We start from the raw sequence: 18807 nt of genomic DNA, 5'->3' as shown, positions 1-18807 counted from the left end.
CAAAACAGTCACTAACAGTTACTTACAATTTCAGGAAAATCACTGTTTTAATCATGACCTTTCAGCTGTCCTTGATTGAAAAAAAATTGGCCACCTACAGAAATAATTCTGTTGGGCCCTCATCCCTCTCCTGATTGATGGCCTCATGGGGTTCTACATGTTCACAATTATAAATAAAACTATATAAAAAGTGGCAGAGCTTAGCTTCCATCTAACTAGATAAGAATAAAACAGTTCACTAATTGGCAATAAAAGGGATTTTCTTTAAGTGACATCTTTCCCATGTACCTGTATCAAAATCAAATGGTACATTTTTCTCTGATTAAATGTGTATTCTTTTGGTTACCATTCACTACAACCATTAATTTAGCATCCACTGTGTAAAGGGCACTGTATTATACTCTGTTGGGGGTGATGGAAAGTGGATAAAACAGCTTCTGTATTTAGAGAGCCTATTATCTGATGAAATACTCAACCAGCTAACATAGAATAAATATGAAACCCATATATACAATGTGGAAATATCTGCATGTATACATATAAAAACTGGGTTTGATGAAATGTATTTATATATTAAAATTTATAGTTGTACTTAGGGACAATTCTATAAATTTAAACTTTGATACCTATGTGTATATTATGTCACACCAGGAAACTTTTTATTAACATATTAGCAAGTTCTAAAATGTTCATCCATGAGCTTTTCAATGGGAATGAAACAAAGATTCTTCCTACTAGTTAAAGGTTTCCCACCTACTGTACAAGCAACAAAAATAGAGCTAGCATTCAGGACTCCATTAGAAGTTTATCGAAGCTCTGTAAGATTGGAAAGCTTTTAGGAGTTCAGCATAAATCATTCAATACACACACACACACAAAAGACTTAAAAAGATTTTCCCTTTGTATTCAATTTCTATGAGTGATCTTCAATTTACAACCTTATGCTCGACCCAGAAATAGTATTAATCAATACAATTATCCTTTGGAAATCCTTTTTGTCAACTACAGTAGTAGTTCATGGTCTAGAAAGAAAGATTGAGATTTCTTAGACAGTAAGCTTAATGACAAGATTAAGCTGTCCTGGAAGGCTGGTGTTAGAAATGGGCATGGTATAGGCTTCCATCCTGTGTTTTGAGAGATTAGAGGAATTAAGTGTCCTTTTCCTTACAACACAAAGCAATTACCTACTAGTTGCAGTCTAAAATAAATTATTTCACAAAAAACAACCCTGGAAAAATATTTATAGGATCAGATCATGAATACTAATGAAAAACACTTATCACGTGAAATTCTATACTAAGTCATCTATTTTAAACAAGAAAACTCACATTTCTGGAAATCACCAAATTGTTCAGAATCATCAATGCTAAAAAATTCAGTTCACTTTCTGTGAAATTCTGAAAAATTCTTAGTAATGTTCTCAGGTCATGAATTCACTATACAAACTATGAGAGTTTGTTAGGCTCAAACAAAACTTTTACGTGAAATGGGCAGGTAATTAGAGCAAGAGATTTTCTTTTATATTTCCTTGATCATACTTATTTCCTTTACACATGTAATGATCCTTGGAAAATTTAATGTTGAAAGTGGAAAGAAAATAACTCAATATATGGGCTTAACTAAAAGCAAAACTAGTTAATAAAAGAGGAAGTTTTGGACCTGTACGATCCAAACTGCGTGTTCCTCTACTCTATATCCACTGACTGCTCAAATCTCCACTAATGGACCAAAGTTGAATTTGACAAGAATATATAGAATTTTATGAATCTGAAATGTCTATAAATCATTGCTTAAAAAATAACCACCAACCTACATTCCCAATTTATGAGAAAATACACTAATGTTCAGGATTTATTAAGAACAACCTAATACTCTCAAGAAATACCATAACTAGACATATTTTTCATACATAAAGCCTTTAATAAGTTTGTGACTCTCTCTGATACCTGCTATGAAGTGCAGGGTTCTTATACATTAAGCAGTTGAAGATCGATTTGTGATCAAAGCATTATTATACATAATTCACATCAAAATTGTATAACAAAATAAATGTGCACGAAAAGAGAACATCATCGAACTGCCATTGAATTAGAATTCCTGTGCATCACCCATTCCAATGAAATGTGTTTTATGGACATAAACTCTATACACAAATCCTGTATACACAACAGCATTTCTAAGGGGAAACTGGGTAGGAGAGAAGATAAAGGTAAGTTTTTGTTTAAAAATGGTCCGTCAGTTCTGGCATGGTGCCTCATGCTTATAATTTCAGCACTTTGGAAGGGTCAGGTGGGAAGAATGCTTGAGCTCAGGAGTTCCAGACCAGCCATCTCTACACAAAACTTAAAAATTAGCTGGGCATGGTGGCACACGCCTGTCATCCCAGCTGCTCGGGAGGTTGAGGCAGGAGGATCACTTGAGCCCAGGAGCTTGGGGTTACAGTGAGCTATGATGATGCCATTGTCCTCTAGCCCAGGCAACAGAGTATGATCCTGTCACAGAAAAGTGGGGAGGGGCGATCTGATACGACCCCATCGACTTCATATTTCACTGCAGTCTTCTACCAATCCTCTCTCACTGCTCAAACGTACCTCTCTTGTTTATATGCAAACATTAGGAAACAAAATAAATTCATGGAATTTTATACCGCTGTCCAGTAACTAACCACTTGTCAATTAGCACTGTGGAAGGTGGAGACAGGATCCAGTTGACATTTTCTCTAAATTTGGGCCTAACGCTCATTTCCTCACTTCCAGATTAATTTAATCCCCTTGAAAAGCAGACCTGGGCTAACTGTTTGCCGAAGATTCTACAGAAAATATTTCATGAGAAGACAGATGCCTCTCCATTCAAGAGACATACATGTGTGTATACGCCTGTGTCTGTATTCCGATAAGCATAACTGTGAAGGAGGCCCCAGACTAAGGAAAATCTATGATTTTTAAAAAATTAAACAACCACCACCATCTTCTCTGAACCCATTCTTATGATAACACTAGAAAAGGCAGCAGTGCAGGAGGATGGTAACCAGCTACCCAACAGCGCTTCCTTACTTTCCCCCTGATACGCGAGCCCTGCTCCCTGTGGAGGAGATGCGAATGGGCGGGGGTGGGGATTTGGTGGAAACCCTTCCAGAAGGGGACAGCCCAGACTGTCTTAGCCTTACTGCTTTGGGCCCAGTGTGCTTCTCCTACTGGAGCTAAGGCCAGCCTGCAGGAGCCCTGCCAGCCCTCCGTGAGCATTGACATAAGGATGTGAAGAAGAGAAAGTTAGAAGGAGCATGGGTTCCCCCAAGAGCGTGGCAGAACGGCTCGCTTGGATTGCATCTGGACGGTCTGTATTACGGAAGAAAGACAAATTCCTTTCTGATTCAAACTCCTGTCACTCAGGTTTCTGTTAGTTGAAGCTGAACACAATTGCTAAGGGATGAGGACACAGAGTTTGGGGCCAAATTAAATCCTGGTGCCCACTTTTCACCTGTGAAACCAGGATGCTAGTGCTACCTGCCTCTGCTCTCTGATAACGGAGAATGTAAAAAACATACCATCTCACACACGTAAAACGAGGTCTAAGTGCTTAATGATTATTATTGATTATTGTTAATCTTATTTTACTACTCCAACTATGAGTGGACAGCTCATCCCTCATTCAACACGAAGCAAGATTTAACAACAGGACGTGGCAAGCAGGGAACACAGATTTCTTTTTTACCACAACCAGTATCCAAAAAGGGGACAGAAAATGTTAAAAAGAGAAGGACAAGAAAGACAGAGAAAGAGAAAAAGAGAGGTCAAGAAGAGGAACGGTTGAAATGTATGGTATTCATTTCTACTTGGGTAACGGTTTGCTATTTTTCAACCAGATCTCTGGATGGGATACCCTCTTCAAAGCCCTTTTTCTTAAAATTGAAACACATTCTCTAGTGATTACCTGGATCTATCGCTGAGCTATTTGTGGGCATGCTTACACAGATTCCGTGGGAGAGCAATATAAGCCAATAAACTCCATGGGAACTCAGGGTGAGTCCAGGGGGGCTGGTTCTAGGTCATCACTACTCACCACTGAGATCTCTGCATGATGCCATATGAACTCATACCATGACACACGAACCCCCTCATTCCACGTGTAGTCTTTCTCATTTGGGTCACAGGGAACCAGAGAAAAATCTCCTGTCTTTTACATAGAGGAGGAATCACTGTTTATGTGTAATAACAAAACATTTCCAATGTTTTGGGCACTTCTGATTTAGGGAAAGAGTCACCAGGAAGAAGAGACCGTATACGCTCATATAAGGGCACTGCAGGGCAAATCAAGAGTAGAGAGGTTGGGATGCGGTAGGGTAGAAATAATAAAAACCCTTTTATGTTTAGGCTCCAAGCAAAAAGAGGACTTGCAGCCTGCTTGCTGTATGGCTGTCAGCAAGCCGGCAGCGCTGCAGAGATCCTTGACAAACGGAAGCAGGGAGAAACGGTACAGGCATGGCTGCACAGATGACCAAGGTCCAAGGCGCTGGGATGCCCCCTTCCTGTCCCGATGGCATGAAAGTTGGGTAAGAGAGAGCGCTGACAGTCTGAACAATGTTCCCTGAGTGTTGGGGTAAGGGACGCGGATGATGTGAGGCACCGTAGGGCCTCTGTGTCTGAGGTCACGAGCGGTGCCAGCAAGGATGGATGGCCATGATTACAGACCATGCCAGGACAACTGTACGACTCATCCCCTCCAGAATAAGATGGGTGAAGGCTGAAAAACAGGCCTCCCTTCTCACCTTTCCTCTCACCCTGGTAGTTAAATGTATGGATAGCTACGTCCCAGCACCAAAATGTCGGAGTAATTACTTCCTGACCCACAATTAAATCGCGCTGCAATTTTCAGTCTAACAGCCAATTCTCTCTGAGTCATACATTGAACCAATTAAACTTAGAATCTCTATGTCTGCACGGATGACTTCTAACGAAAAGGGTGAAAGCTTCTAACCTCGACATCCAATCATATCTCTGTTTGGTAAATCAGGGGGAGAAGTTCAACTGAATGGCTTGGAATACAGCCCATCCCAGCAGATTGTGCTGGGTAGAAATAACACTAGTCTGTCTAGGTAAGATCAGTGCCAATGGTTCCAACTAAAATTAGAAAAAAGGAGACAGTACCTTGGCTCATGCTTGTGTTGGAGACAAGACTCTAACTCCTGCTAAAGCCAAATGATGGCAATTCAATTCCTGCCTGCCAGTTGCAAATCCCTCCACTACCACTGCAGTATTATCAAAAGGCATTTGCAATCCAGTGCACCTAACGAGAGAGGTGATTTCTCAGATTAGTCACTTAGTGGGTTAGCAACTCGAGAGCTAAAAACTCAAACGTAGGCATGCATTTGCTCTGAGAGAAGGCAATTTGCAGAACGATAAGCAGATTGTTGAAAAGAAAATGAAGCGGTCGAACCTTATTAATTTGAGGTAGATAAAGGATATTATTCATTCACTCATTTTAGAGTGTAAAAGAGAGAAAAAAATCAAGAATCGAATGACCCCACTCCTTCCACAAAACATCATGCAAAGACCCACAACACTTCTCATGCATTTCAACAAATATAATTTTGCTCTAATCTCATATGTGTCATAAGGCACCATGCCATAGTGGAAAGAAAACTGGGCTAGGAGTCAGGAAATCTGGGTACTTTTTCTGGCTCTGTCACTTATTAACTGTGTAAAATGATGCAGAATTTAACCTCTCTGAGCTTCAGCTCCTTGTATACAGAATCAGTGACTTAGAGAAGCATTATCCAGCTCAATCATTGGCGATTAGATTAAATTTTAAGTTTTCTATGATCTTCCTAACACGTCTTGGTATTAAGTCTTTCACAAATCTTGAGTTTAGAAGCCAAATATATATTTATGAATATTTATATATAAATTTATGAATTTAAGAAAGACATACATACATGAATGATAAGGGACTCTGATTTTAATGGTAAATATTTTCCTTTGTTTGATCTACTCTGCCACGGCAATACACATGCTCACAGACAGGGACAAGATTTGGGTATCTTTATAGATACTGTAACCTTTTTGGCAAAGGTCAAAGCCATCCAGAGACTGTGACATCATTCAAAGGATCCTTCAAAAAAGAATAATTCTTCCAACTGCCTCTGGACAGAAGCATCTTCTCAAATGCTTCTCCAATGCCCTAGAGTAACTCAGGCAGCTTAGACTCTGGGAGCTGTTTCAGGTGCTAGATAAAACAGACACATTCATAATCTTCACCCCAAAGCTACTGCCACATTTCAAAGACGTTTTCTTTAAGATGATTCTACTGTTGCCCCCGACACCACCCCTAGGATGCTTAAGCAAACCACAGAATCTTATTCAAATCACCCTTATGCTCAAAATGCTAATCAAAGTCTCAGCAGAGCCTTGGAACTCCTGTTGCTGCTCAAAGTTCCTAAGGATCTGCCCTCGTCCTTGGTACCAGACTGATGAACTGGCCTCCAGTCTTCCTGGCCAGTGAGGGTCGATCTGAGCACTCTCTGCATAGAAGATAATTCATAACATGGTCAATAGGAAAATCACTCTTCTATCGGCAGCTGAACTTCCGCTTTTATTTCTGGCACTAACTCTTGTGATTCTGGGCATGTCTGGGCAATTTCTCTGTTAAATGCTGTTGATACCAATGCTTTTTGAGTTCATGCACTATAACAGTTGTATATTCCCAAGTCAGGCAAAAATATGTCCACTCCATATTGTGCACTAGTATGGAAAGAAATTATATTTTATCCTGTGATTTTTCCCTAAATCACAGACCCCTTTGAAAATCTTATGGAATTAAGTGATTTGGACCCTTTCCTCAGACAAAAAAAAGAACTTGCATAATCTTACACACAAAAGTTTCGTATACTTTTAGGGCATTCCCTGATGTAGAAGGTTCTTGAACTGAAGTGAACACCTTTGGTCTAGTACACAAGTCCTTTCTGTATGATTCAGGAAACTCAGAATCCATCTGCCCCACTTGTAAAATGTGGTTAATGAAGTCAGTCTCTCTGCTCACATTTGTAACTATTTTGAACAGGAAAATCTTTAATTTTAAGCAGTGAAAACAAGTTGGTGGTAAACAGATCTCTGTATAACTCTCAATGGCTATTGACCCCTTACCCTAGTCCTTTAATGCTGTCACAAAATGTTAATTACTATATTATTGAGTACTACCCCCACCTCACTGGCACCATCTAACTTTGGGAGGTGTGAGTCATCAGACTTCATTTGTTTGTTTGTTTGTTTGGGATTCACTGAGGTATACAAAGAATTAGGTTACACTGATTGCAGTTGTTAGGTAAAGTCCCCGTTGCAATTGTGTCCTGCCCCCAAAAGGTGTGCCAGACACCATGACCTCTCATTCTCCTCCCTCCTCCCCTTTTCCCCGTCCCTCAGCCCCCTACTCGTTCAACCCAGGAACAGATTAACAAGCTGTGGTATATGTCTACCATTGGACCTTATTTCTAAGTGGCCACGGTGTGCACTGTTCACCTTGTTCCTTTCTGTTTTTTTTTCTTTTATTGCTGATGTCTTTATGCACATCCAGGGAACGTAATGTACTAGCTCTGCTTTCCCTCTATGGAAATATTTTTATAACCTGGAATGTCACATCCACCAGAATACACGTAGTCCTTCAATGGCGTTGAAGGTCGGTCTTCACGTGAGTGCTTCTTAAAATTATTGTTCTGGAGCTCCATACTTGAAATCTCTGTTTTCCTCCCTGGTGTGAATAATTAGAAACCATATTTCCAGGTCATTATTGCCTATTTTACTGGCAAATAAGACTAGCAAAATATGAAAGTACAGTAAGTACCCTCTGGGCTTACAGAGTGTGTGACAGAGTCAGTTAAGAGAATAAGAGTCAAGTCACAAGATGGTAAACCCATCACTCCACTACAACTTTTCCCTCCTTCCTAGTCTTGCATTATCCTCCAAAAAAAGAAAGAAAGAAAGAAAGAAAACCTCTTTTTCTCTTTATGGTAATGAAGGATGGGTAATACACACATACCTCTTATTTAAGGCATTTACATTTTTTTTATTTTTCAATGTAATGTTTCATTTGGAAATGATTGCAGACCTAACAAATTGTGAACATATGGGGGGGAAGTTCTTCACCCAAATTCCTCACCTATTAACCTCTTGTAGGACAACCATGCAATAATCAAACCCAGGAAGTTAGCACTGACACAATATTGGTGGCTGATCTACAGCTCTTATTTCAGTTGCAACAACTGCCCCATTCACGTCCCTTTCCTGGACCGTAAGCTAATGTGTAGTTGTTACGTTTTCCCCATGTCTTCCCATAGGGGACGTCTCCCCGGTCTGTCTTATTACTCATGACCTTCACACTTTTTAAGAGGACTGCCAGGTTATTCTGGAGTATGTTCCTTTTGCATTGTCTGGTATTTCTTCGTGATTAAGTTCTCGTTATGCATTTTTGGCAAGAACATGACAGAAATTATTTTTGTGTGCCTTTCTCAGAGAATCGCATGAGAGGCGCGTGATGCAGACGCATCTCATTACCGGTCATGTTAACTTTGATCATCTTTTTCAGGTGGTATCTGCCAGAGTTTGCCACTGTAAAGTTACTACTTACCCCTGTAGAATGAATAAGTATTTTGAGAGGACTTCCTTGGACATGATGTAAATACACTATTCATCATCATATTTTCATGCACTAAATTAACATTCATTCGATGAATCTTATGTGAAACAACTATCATTGTGCTGTTTACCTAACAGTAATTTCTAATCCCATCAGTCCACCTACATGCATTAATTAGTATTTTTCTGTTACAAAAGACCTTTCCTTTCTCCCCGACTTATTTACTTATTTAATACTTTTTATAACACCGTGGGCTATATTGAGTATAATCCCTTCTTTTTCTTTTTTTTTTTTTTTTTCATTTTTTGGCCTGGGGGCTGGGTTTAAACCCACCACCTCCAGCACATGGGGCTGGCACCCTACTCCATTGAGCCACAGGCGCTGCCCGAGTATAACCCCTTCTTATCATTATTTTTTCTTACACAAGTGTATCTGATTTGGTAATTAAACTTTTTTTTTTCAATCCAGCTCCCTTGTTATTTTAACATGTTTTCATCATTTCTTAGTATTTCCGTACTTTCTGGCACCACAGGTGTTCCAGACTCTCAACATGTTCCAGACTTTTCTGGCTCCAGCCCTGGAATCACCTATTTACACAAGGATTCTTTAGCTGGAGAAGGGTGTTTAGAAACCAAGACCCACGTTCCAATGTGCTCATCACTACCGGAGTGTTACAGCTTCTAGGCCCTCTCAGCAGATAGAGCCAGGGCCACATGCTAATTATTTGAGGCCTCTTTTGCACATCTCTGCTGTCAGGTATGACAAAAAGTACGCACAGACACACACACACACACACACACTTTTTTATTTTTTGGCTCATCAGCTTTAATTTGTGTTTGTGTATTTCATATGTGGCCCAAGACAACGCTCATTCTTCCAATCTGCAACAGAGCCCCCCCCCAAAAAAGGTTGGACACCCCTAATATAAACAGATACACACATACCTCTGTTTCTTTATTTGCATATCTGTAATGTTTGTTTTTCTTAATGATATTTTAGATTCTAACCCAACACCACAGGGTTAATTTGAGCCCTCTTCCTTTCTTTGATGTTTAGGAAATAGCTTTCATTATTCACAATCCTTGGACACTTTGGAGGCCATTTCAAATCATCTTTAATCATCAGAGAAATGCAAATCAAAACTACTTTGAGATATCATCTAACTCCAGTAGGATTTGCCCATATCATAAAATTGCAAGACCAGAGATGTTGGTGTGGATGTGGAGAAAAGGGAACACTTCTACACTGCTAGTGGGATGTAAATTAATACATTCCTTTTGGAAAGATGTTTGGAGAAGACTTAGAGATCTAAAAATAGATCTGCCATTCAATCCTATAATTCCTCTACTAGGTATATACCCAGAAGACCAAAAATCACATCATGACTAAGATATTTGTACCAGAATGTTTATTCTTAGCCCAATTCATAATTGCTAAGTCATGGGAAAAGCCCAACTGCCCATCGATCCACGAATGGATTAATAAATTGTGGTATATGTACACCATGGAATGTTATGCAGCCTTAAAGAAAGATGGAGACTTTACCTCTTTCATGTTTACATGGATAGAGCTGGAACATATTCTTCTTAGTAAAGTACCTCAAGAATGGAAGCAAAAGTATCCAATGTACTCAGCCCTACTATGAAACTAATTTATGGCTTTCACATGAAAGCTTTAACCCAGTTATAATCTAAGAATAGAGGGAAGTGGGAAAAGGAGGGGAGGGAGGGTGATTGGTGGGATTACACCTGCAGTGCATCTTACAAGGGTATATGTGAAACTTAGTAAATGTAGAATGTAAATGTCTTAACACAATAACTAAGAAAATGCCAGGAAGGCTATGTTAACCAGTGTGATGAAAATGTGTCAAATGGTCTATAAAACCAGTGTACAGTGCCCTATGATCGCATTAATGTACACAGCTACGATTTAATAAAAAAAAAAATGCTAAGTCTCACTCCTGACAAAAACAGAATCACTAACCCATATCTGCTGAAAAGCAAATATTCTGATTAGAGTACAATAGGATTTTATTATTATTATTACTATTTTGGTTAACTTTTTTTTAAATCTTAGAGTCTAAAGTCCAAATACTCCAATGCCCTAGAGTAATTCAAGGAAAAGTTACCTAGATGAGCTCTTTCTCCCTCCACATTTCCTTCATTTGAAATTATGAAGAACACAGTTAAGTTTACTTGTTATTTTTTGTATTTTATATGGAACTCCCTGAACACTTCTAATTCATTTTAATAAATAATTATTTTTGAGTATATTTAACAACACAGTTCCAAAAAGCAGAACTATCCCAAAAAAAAAGAAGAAAAAAAAAAGAACAGTTTATTCAGATAAATCTCACTCCCCAGGACCCCTTGTTCCTTATTCAATCCCTTCACATCTGTCCATCCCCGTTTCCTAGGGCCAATCTGGGAAAGTGATGAGTTTCATGGGTTTACCCTTCCTGTTTTTTGCCCCAATTAGCAGATACATGTATACTGTCTTATTTTCCTTCCATTCTAGATGATGTTCTTCACCACTCTCCTTTTTTTCATTTAGCAATATAGCCTGCAATTCATTCTGTATCTGTTCACTCTTTTTGTGATTGCACAGGACTCCCATCGTGTGCAGACGCCTTGGTATATTCAACTACTCTCCTATGCATGAGTTTTTAGGTAGTTTTTAACATTTTTCAACTATAAACAATGTTGCAAAGAGTCACCTTGGGCACATGATTTTCATATGGTTGAAGGGGTGTCTCCAGGATAAATGTCTAGAAGTAGGATAATATGGGGCCTAAAGATTAGGCACATGTATACCCAGACTCGCTTGATAATGCAAACATCTTCCAAAAGGCTGTACCATCAGCAATGGACAAAAATAAAGCCTGTGTTTTTAACTCTCCCACTAATCATTTTAGCAAGATGCAAAGCAGCATTTGAGCAGTTAATTAACATGTACTTCCTCTCACTGCCTATAGATATCACCAAAAATCACTCTTGGGAAAAAAAAAATCTTGGCTTTGATCAGAACCCCTCAAAATGAAATTATACAGCTTAGTTCCTCCTCTTTGAAAGCTTAACAAATCAAGAAGATTTTGCAATCATTTCTCCCCTGGCCAAGATTCAGCCCTGCCTCCTTTATGTCCCCAAGACCCATATCTCCATAACAACAAGTGGCACAGGGTACTTGAGTTGTCTGCTTCAATGCTTCTTTTGCATTGGACTTTTTTTAGTTTTGAAGTAAAGACCATCCACATATTTATCCCAACTCCTAGTAGTCTACCATGTTTGACATTTAACTTTCCCTGATAAAATTTTAATAGCTCATCGAAAGAAAAACAGACATTTCCTGAGCACTTGCCCCATGCAGACACCACTCCAAATGTTTTATACCTATTGTCCCACTTCACTGTCACGACAATCATCCAAGGCTGGTTTTATTATTTTCCCCAGTCTATCGACAAGAAACAGGGCTCGAAGAAGACAAAGTACTTGCTTAGAGTAATACACGTCATGGAAAAAAAAAAAAAAAAAAAGAGTAGGATCTGAGTGGGATTTGACTGCGATCTGTCTCATTCCATAGATCTTATTGCTCCACTTCCCCCTCGATGGCAGTGAGAAATAGAAGCCTCCCTGACACCCCAGCATCCTACTTATGTAGGCGAGTTCTCACTCTGCCTACAGTAGGGCCAGCCCTAATTCTATATTAATTTAAGGATATCATGACTAAGAAGGAACGAAAAGGTGGTGGTTTTTAATGGTTTCCAAATAGACTCTTAAGCTTTCTGAGCTTTTTACCTTTTGGCAAATAAAGCTCTGGCTCCTCAGATACAGGCACACATTTATTATATCCTTGTGACTGTGGTTTATGTACAAGCATCCTATTAAAAGAGCTTTTAAAAGACTGAAATGTGATTTCTTTCCTGACAGCAAAGGAAAAATAAAAAGATGTTCTTTGCCCTCCTGTTCTAATCTGTGTTTGCAAGTCAAGTCTGCAGTTCCCAGAACTCCATCACCAGCTTGTTACATTTCCATAAATCTGTCCAAGAATACAACACTGTACACCCAAAAATGTAATATCAACTGTAAAACACATGCACATCATACCTGGATCCAATTTGCCCTCATTTTTGTGTATAAGTAACAATAAGCACGGCTTTAACTCTTCGAAATGACAATATCACATTATTTAGATAAGTGCCACCAAATCATTATTGAAATTCTGATAGCATTTGCCTTACTGGTAAAAGAAAATTACCTGTAATGCATAGTTTAAATAATTACTTTTAAACAAAAGCTTCTTTTCTGCATTGCTTATTTATCTTTTGAGACCAACTCAGCAGGGCTATGTATTTTATTAAAATTGCCTTCAGACTGCTAATGGCAGGGCGTCTGTTAGCACAGGAAAAGTGATGGCAGTTTGACTCCTACTCCTAATATTGGGAGTTAGTCCAGACACTTAAGAGCCAGAACTCTGCTGTGCATTTGAGTATGTTATCAACACTTTACTTGCTAATGATACTAGTGACAGCATTTCAATATGATGGGTCAGACTTAAATAGGAAAGCTTATAATTATGCTTACAGAACCAAAGAAACACCCCCAAAGACACCCCCCTCCAAAAAAAAATAAATCCCTTTTATCAGCAGATCAGTTGGTGTTAAGCGTCATGACTGGGAATTTTTTGGTAAGCTTCTGCTCGATCCTTTTTCCTCTTCCACCTTCCACTTTGAATGGGGAGCCTCCATCAACACCTGATATCTACCCGTTCAGAAAATGACAACTGAAAGCTTTCCTGTGGTGCAACTCTGTGCCAACTACCCAGCAGAAGGTCACACTGATGACTTCCCTGTGGCTTTTATTTTCCCCAGGGAAATCCACAGCCAGGGCTGACGGCTTGCCAAATACGCTGAGTGCCACAAACCAGCAGCGCTGAGAACCCTCCCATCCTTCTTTACGGGAAGCAGTAAGCAACCGCGCTGAACACCTGTGTCAGTTCCTGATCCTGGGGACACCCTGGGCGAGAATGCACTCGGCATTCAGGGGAAGGGCGCCCTCTCCTAACTAGCACTTCTATCCAAATACTCCTCAGTCATCACATGATAATAGTCACGTTTGGCAGATCTCTCTAACATCAGTGTGTTTAACCACCGCTAAAGAGGATGAAATTTTACATCATTTGTGAGTTAAATATTTTACTATAAGCATCGAAAGGAAATCAGCATAATGATTCTTTTCTGTTATTATAAAAGTAAAGGCAACATTCTCCACCACTTGCTTTTAAGAGCTAGCCCAACCCACGTGAGGAAGGGGAAACTTAGACTGACACGTGAATGGCATGATTCCATGGATGAACAAGATCTGGATCGATCATTCTTTTCCTCTCACTAAGAGTAAGATGCCGAGTTGAACCGGTGAAGATGGTAGTGAAGCAGTGGGATGGAGGGAAAGTCAGGTACTATTATGACAGTGCCTGTCACCGGGTAAAACGCAGTAAGAATACAGCAATGAATAAATGAATGAATACACAAGCTATTTTCAATACGTGGGGAAAAAAATCCATAATCAGGATATGATGATGTCCCAGTGAGCTAATAAAGCCAACGTTTAGTGCTTGCCCTTTGTAGACCACTTAGTAAGAGGATAAAATGAGGCACCCACTTCAGGACCACACAGTTTATAAAGCAGCAGAGTACAATTCGAACCTCAGATTTCTTTTATTTCCACTATTCTGTGTGATCTTCCAAATTTCACTTGGCATTCATGCTCCTGGCCAGAATCAGGGTATTCTGTCAGTCTGGATTGCGCTTAGTCCACCAAGGAGGCAACTTGCTCCATCTAGTTTAAATGCACATAGCTTCATCCTCAACTCCCATGCCAGGTTCCAATATATTGAGAAAGTATTCCATGTCACAGATTCAACATTGATAGGCCAGGTGCAGTGGCTCACACCTGTCATCCCAGCACTCTGGGAGACCAAGGTGGGTGGATGGCTCGAACTCAGGAATTTGAGATGAGCCTGAGCAAGGGTGAGACCCTGTCTCTAACTTCTGAAAGTAGCCACGCATTTGTAGTCCCAGGTGCTCAGGAGTTTGAGGCAAGAGGATCACTTGAGTCCACGAGTTGAAGGTTGCTGTAAACTATGATGCCACAGCACTCTACCCAGGGTGACAAAGTGAGACTCTGTCTCAAAAGAAAAAACAAAAAAAGAATCTCTTAAAAAAAAAAAAATCGATACCTCAAATATAAAGACTCTAAATTTCCTGCTCCCTGACCAAAACATAAAAGAATACATCAATAAAAGCAACCAACTGTTTTTTCTGATTTCCTATATCTGTGAATTGCATGGCCTGGATTTCAGAGGCTGGAAGTTGAAATTCATCTCTTATCACTCCAGGAAGACATCAAGCCCTATACAGTCCATCTTCAACGTTCTACTTCTGTCTTTAGGTGTTACCACCTCGGCGCGCGCTAGCATCCTTCTCATAGCCTCTCTGCTTTCAATCAACTTCACATTAACATCTTATTAATTAACCCAAGACATAACTATAATCCCCACCCCAGTTTCCTAAAACAAACAAAAATTTTCAATGACTCCCCAAATCCTACTGGATCAAGACAAACCACTTAGGGTAAGATGAAAAGTCCTCCGTGATTTGACCTCACCTTACCTTTGGAGCTGCTATTCTACGTTAGGATCCCTGGTGTTACATCCAAACTTACTCAACCAGAAACAGGCACTTAAGACATCAGACCCTGAGGCATGTCCTTGGCAGTCTTCTCGGTGTCCGACATCTTTGCTTGGCTAAGTCATATGCATCCTAAAGCCCAACTCACACATGGCCATGTCTACGACACTTTGTCTCCCTTCACTATACCCATAGAATGACACCTCGTTTGCGGCCTTCATGTTGCATCTCACCTTATAATCATTTGGTTATAGTTCTTCTCACCCATCACGTGCCATTGGCAAGGCACTTTGAAAAATGTACTGGGATACAGCTTAGAGCAAGACAGGCTCACTCCCAAATGGAAAGCAAAGGAAAGAGAGTCTTTCAGGGGTGGGGATCAATGTGGCGGGGACTAAGAATGTTGTAGAAAAGGCAGTGGGGAGTTAAGCACAGGTGGAGGGCCTGGCCCTTGTGGGAGATGGACAACCTCCTCCACCACTTGCAGGAGAAAGCTCCTGGAATCACTTCAGACTCAAGACCAATTTTAGGTGTATATGTGAAGCTGAGGTAGGCATGCCCTGTCCAAGTAATAATGTCAAAGAATTATTTATCACTTTCATCATAAAAGTGAGATGGTGAGATGTTAAGATTCTTATTCCTATAACTAAAAAAATAAAGAATCTAGAATAATTCTTAAGAAAATGATATTAAATATTCAGATATATATAGTTGCTGTTGGATGAATATTCTGATAGCCCTATATTGGGAATCTAAGCTTAGATAACCTAGGAAGTGTTTTAATGTTTAGAATTTCTAATGTAGCTATTCAAAAGTTTAAAAATTTTTTGGTAAACAGTTCATTGGCAATTGAAAACTGCTGCCACAAGATTTCTAATAGAAAGTACTCCCACCTCTCAAAGTCCTTTTTCAAGGGTGACTTTGAGATCTGAGAAGACTGATGATTTTATAAGCACCCCTTCTTTCCGAGTGTCAATAGTATTGAATCTAAGCTAATAATTTCTCTGAAAATAAATATGAACACTTTCCTCTGTAATTTACATAAAGTAATCTCCCCTATTTTCTCATTTGTATTATAAATGGTTACTTCTAAAGTAGATGACTCTTTATGCAACAATTTTCTAATTTCCCACCTTCTGTGTGTGCAGTGGCTTAACAGATGTGAAGGAACTGCGGAGTGCTAACAAGACCACAGAACTTCTCACATAGGTCATGCGGTAGCAAACACAGGCCAAAGACCCCACGGCACCCAAATGGTAAGTTTGAGAGCTGCTTCCAGAATAGATGCCCTCTAATTACTAATAAATTGTGGAGGGCTTTTTAACATACACACACACAACCAAAAACCCCCAAATGACTCCATATTTTCTCCTCCTAAATTGCCTCACAGATCATAGGATAATTGCAATAAAATGATAACGTTAGGCCAGGCGCAGTGTCTCATGCCTGTAATCCACTCTGGGAGGCTGAGGCAGGTTGAGCTCAGGAATCTAGGAGAAGCCTGAGCAAAAGCGAGACCCCATCTCTAAAAACCACCTGAGTATTGTGGTGGGCACCTGTAGTCCCAGCTACTCAGGAGGCTGAGGCAAGAGGATCACTTGAGCCCAAAAGTTTGAGGTTGCTGTGAGCTACAACACCATGGCCGTCCACCAAGGGCAACAAAGTGAGACTCTGTCTCAAAAAAAAAAAAAAGATAACAATTTTCAGACATCTTCCCTTACAGATAGAAGACAAAATTCAGGACTTGTTTCTGGACTTACACAGAGGATGTAGTTTTGATTGAAATTATAAATGAATAACAAATGAGAAATTCAGCCGTGCAAAGCAACTGATCGGATGCACACAACTTTTAAATACTATATATCATGATAGTGAATGTCTCTATTATGTAACAGTAAGTTATTTTACAGAGAACCTGATTCCCATGCCTAAGAATTCTGCAAAAAAGGACACGGTAAAGAAAAAGCATAGCTGTACTATCCAACCTTATCTCCTAGAACACAATCCTCGGTCAATATCTGGATTACACAATGTTACTCCAGTGTTTACTCATTTAAGTTTATTTCTATTCATAATTTATATTCTGTCCAGAAAGAGAAATTTTTAAATTGTTGCACACAACCAATAAGCCGTATCATGCCCCTCGTGTGCTAGAATCCCTTGAAGGATTCCAATCTCACTAGAGTAAGAGCCAAGGTCCTACCAGGGTTGACCAGGCTCTGTGTGACGGACACCACGCCACCTCCCCCATCTCATCCATCCCTTGTCTGCTCCTTACTCTCTTCCTGCCATTCCTTCAACACACCAGGCACACTCCTTATGCTTACTCTTCCCACTGAATATAGCTCTCCTCCCTCACAATCTAAATGGTTCAGGCCTCTGCTCCATCCCCTTCTTAGCAGAAAGGACTTCCCTAGACAGCATATCTTAAATAGCTTTCCACTGTTCTCTATTTTCCCTCCTTTATTTTTCTCCTTAGTCCTTATCCCCATTGATACACATATCAAAATATCACCTTGACATTTTCTTCCACTAGAATGAGAGCTCCGGGAGAACACAGATTCCTCTGGTATGAATGAATAAGTAAATGAATAAATGGATTATCGCCTTTTTATTTCACCCAGCTAATCGGGAAACTTCTCCAGGGAAACAATACCAGAAACAAATCTTAAAGTTCTCGATTTCTTCAAAGATCAGTGGAATCCAAAGTGAAGCATCAGTAGCAATTGCATTGTTTATAAAATGATAAGTTGGTGACGATATCAGGTAGGATGGTATTTTCATGTGTGTGTGCGGTGTAGCATGCAGAAGAAGGGTTTGCATTCCATAACCCAGAAGGCAGCTTAATATAGGGGGTGTGCGTCACGTTGAGAAACACAGATTTAGCTCTAAAACTAATGTTTCATCTGACACTGGATAGCAATTTAGGTTTGAAAAACAAACTAGACTAAGGCGCTTTCTACCTCTTAAGACTACAGGGATTTGGGAGATGTCTGTCTCTTCCTTTTTGTTTCCAAACATGCAAAACTCAAAGAACAATTGTATTCAATTTAATGTCAATATTTATTTAATAGTTGCATGTCGAGAATGGCACTACTTTTAGCTTCAATTTGTTAGGTTTTAATGTTTATTCAGTAATATTTGTACACTGAAAATTGGAGGGACATTTATTATCAGAAAAGTCTTCATGGAAGTATCATTCAAAATTCAACTCTGCAAGAATCTGGGCAGATGTACTCACAAACCCAATTACTTGGGCATGTAATTTTAATTAGCTAAGAGCAGAGATAAGCATTTGCATCGTATGATGTTATACTCAAAATTCATATTCCCTTTAAGCTAGAAGGTAGTGTTCTCTCAAGGTACATGCCAGTAAAAATTTGCCTAATCCCTGGGGCTAATGGAAGAAAATAACAAAATCCCTGAAGCATCCAGACAGAAGAACTTCAAGTTTAAGTCCTTTCTGAGTAAGTCTTTTTAATTGAAGAGATCTGATC

Source organism: Nycticebus coucang, chromosome 12 (assembly GCF_027406575.1).
Source record: "Nycticebus coucang isolate mNycCou1 chromosome 12, mNycCou1.pri, whole genome shotgun sequence".
NCBI lineage: Eukaryota > Metazoa > Chordata > Mammalia > Primates > Lorisidae > Nycticebus > Nycticebus coucang.
This window is presented reverse-complemented; position numbering follows the sequence as displayed.